Source organism: Dasypus novemcinctus, chromosome 10 (genome assembly GCF_030445035.2).
Source record: "Dasypus novemcinctus isolate mDasNov1 chromosome 10, mDasNov1.1.hap2, whole genome shotgun sequence".
NCBI classification, from domain to species: domain Eukaryota; kingdom Metazoa; phylum Chordata; class Mammalia; order Cingulata; family Dasypodidae; genus Dasypus; species Dasypus novemcinctus.
The window spans coordinates 19,195,802-19,199,520 of NC_080682.1; positions in this window are offsets into that span (position 1 = coordinate 19,195,802).

Below are 3,719 nucleotides of genomic sequence, written 5' to 3' on the forward strand. Positions count from 1 at the left end.
TAAGAAAAACAGGTATTTACACTTTTTATATTTTCTGACCTCTACCTTCCTAACTTTAGATCCCCAAATTCCATGCAGTGCCATTACTTTTTAGCCAATAGACCATTTTCATTGTAAGGTAAGTCTGCTTCATTTATGGGAAAATGATTATATTTCGCCTTCTTTTCAAAAGGATATTTTGTTCAATATAGAATTTTAAGGTGAATTATTTTTCTTCCTGCATTTGATGATGTGATTATAGTGTCTTCTGAACCTCATTATATGTCTTTTAGAAGTCAGACATTATTTGAATTATTATACACCATATATAATACATCTTTTAATCTCTGACTGTTTTAAAGACATTTTCTTCTTTATATTAGGTCATCAGTAGTTTAACTTTGGTGTGTCTAGTTGTGGTTTTCTTTATCTTTATCTTGCTTAGAGTTCAATGAACTTATTCTAAAGGGAGAAATTCCCAAACACTTTACTCTCCTTATAAAGGTGATTTTCTTTAAAGATGTATAATAAAAAACTCTGATTCTATAGCTAGATCTGAACAACAGCTGACTCTTGCTTCTGCTGCAAGCACCTCTAAAAGGGAGAAGTTGGAAGGGATATTGCTTTTAGAGTTCCACCAACCTCCCTGCTTTTAATTTCACAGCTTAGAGCTGCTGAGTAATGACTTGGCTTTTTAGGGACAGGAAGCAGACCAGCATTGTGGAACAAAGAACCTCAGAGGGCACACTGCCAGTTTCTCAAAGTTACAAAGCCATCTCCTGCAATATGGATCCAGAGGGAGATGCTTCATCCCACCTGGAAATACCAGAAATTTGTGCCAGCTTGGTCAATACATTCAATTAAGAACTTTTATTCCACAGTTTTTGGGGAAATAGGTCAAAGCACATACTTCAAGATCATTATATCCACTAAGCCAGAGGGAAATTTCATTTTCTGGAATAGCGTACTACCTCTTGCCTGTTCCTGGGGACCTCTGCAAAGACTGATAGGAAGACATCTTTGCAGGTGAAATCAAATCTCACAAAGGAGAATCACTGTTTGTGTAAAACTCATCTCCTTTTGCTTCCTCACTGAAGCAGAATGAACAAAATTGCTCCTTTTAAATGTGGATAAGAATTTATTTTAGCTGATTTGTGCTAGGAATTATACCAGAGACAGAGGAGAATCCTCTGTTGGGCAATTTTTGTTAAATCTGTGAGAAATTCTTGACTGCATGAAACCAGGTTTTAATTCTGTAATAATAAATAAATATTGAGATTTTGGGGAGCTCACTATTGGTGGGTGGGAAACAGAAAACCTATCAGCCTTTGGAAAAGAGTATGCAGTTTTGTGTGATTTTTTAGCACTTTACTATGTATATGTACTATGCAAATATTACTGCATTTGATCTCTTCTAATAGCCTAAGGTTGCAAATTTTTCCTTTAAGTAAATGATAATTAGGAAAGCTAAGTCCTCAGCTTAAAGTTACATGGGAATAATATATTCTAATGCAGGGGCTAAAATATGGCCATGATCGTTCATTTAAAACCATATAAAAAGAAATATAATTTAAAATAAATCTCAACTCAATGCTACTATGATGTTATTTAGCATTATTTTCTACATTTTATCTTTATATGTATATTACATTATAAAGGTGTACACAATTAGAACTTGTACATCTAATTAAAATGTATGTACAATTTTAGGCTCTACCTTCTTCACATTGCATTTTGAGTCTCTTCTATAAGTCAACATAGATATGATAGCATTTATGTTAATAGTTTTAAAGTAGTGAAATGATAAATCACTATTTATTGAAATTATCTTTAATGAGGGACACTGAGTTTGCGTCCAGTATTTTCCTATAAGTTAATATTACTTTTTGAAAGAAATTTTTCTTAATTTGAATCATTTCTTTTGAATAAAGTCCAAGTACTAAAATGCTGTGTCAAAGTCTTCAAAGTTCCATATACAAGGACTTTTCCATGGTTAATGCTGTCAGAAGTTTCACCTCCATTGAGTCTTTTCAGTTTATAGTCCACTCCATTTAATTGAACATGGTATTTATGTTTTCAATATGAATGTGTACATTTGGAGAAGATTATAACAAATGTACTGTTTCTTTTCAGTATGTTCAAATTATATCCCCTGTGATCTGGCTTCAAAATCTACCATGCTTCTTATTTTCATGTAACTTCTTTGTGAGCGGTATTTACCTAAAATGTCATGTTAAACCTTCCGAACCCTTATGCTGCCTCTCTCTTGATACACAGCTTTGTGATTGAAATATGTGCATAATCCTGTGGGAGTGCAGAAAAAGAAAGTGATTTTTTTCTGCTTTGATTGAAGGACAACAGAAGGAGTCAATGGAGTGGAGGAAAGTGACATTTGAGCAAGACTTTGACAGATGAGTAAAGGCATGGAAATATGGAATAAATAAAATGAAGAAAGGAAAGATGTACAAAAGCAGATATTGTGTTGGAAAAATATAATGTGGTCTTGTAAGGTTGCTTTAAACTTACATCAACAAGATTTCCTCAAATCCTAAATTTAACACCACTTGAGGGTATCAAGACCTTTCTCCATACTTCCTAAAGCAAAGAGTTAACCAGTGCTGTCCAGGAGAGTGGCAGCTGGCTTCTGACACTGTCTTCTTTTTAATGGCCATTCTAGTGTGGACCCCTTTTAAAAACCTTCTAAATCTCCATTTAGAGTAATGTCTGAGTCATCTGAAATCTCATTGAATTTAGGCAGAAAACTTGATCAGGCCATTTGTCCCAGACTTTTGCCTGCCATTTTAATTCAGCAGGTTATGGTCCAGTTCTATTGACAAACCTCATTTGATGCAGTCAAAATGTAGAAGTGTTGCTCTTTTTTACCTAGTTACATGTACAATATACATCTGACCCTTAGATAAGTTTTAGAAATGAGTCCAACCCAGAGACAGGATGATTTTAAAATATCACTTTTCAATAAAAATGAAAAGTTTAATGACTTACATTTTCATAGCAAATAAAAATTCCCTACATCAAAAAAGCTGCTGCAAACTTTCCTGAAACCTACAGCAGTATAATTGTTTATATATAGGATAATTTTGTCCTTCCTGCATTGCAATTTTCAGTTATCTATGCTTTATTTCCCTCATTAGATTATGAGTTCTTACACAACCAGAGACATAACCCTTACATTTTATTTTAAGGTCATGTTTGCTCAGATTGTAGATTAAAGTGTAGCAGCCAGGGTCCAATTGAATGAATGAATACATTGATTCTCAGGTTTCCATGATACTCACAAAAATTAATTTAACTTTTAATAAAGCTTTACCAAAATACTGTCAAACAACACCAGACTTAGGTAAGGTAATTTCATATGAAAGGGTTATTATAAGAGAGGGAAAGGGACTATAGCAATAAAAGGAGGGGGACTATTACAATAGGGAGAATGCTCAGACCATGAGATTTGCAAGGATCTCAAGGGTTAGGCAAAAAGATTTTCTTTCAAAGGAAAAGTAAACAGGCTAGAAAGAACCGGGTGCTAGGAAGTCGGTAAAAGTGTGGCATGAAAGGATATTAAATCAAAGAACCTTTTGCCCTGAGGACACTATATTCTCAGATAAGGGGTGTTAAGGAGGATCTGTGTCCTGGCTCAGGTTGAGGGTGGGCCAAAGGTCAGGGGGAGAGAGAAAGAAACTTAACCAAAGTTTAGTTAACAAGTATTTTGTTCCAGTTGATCAGCA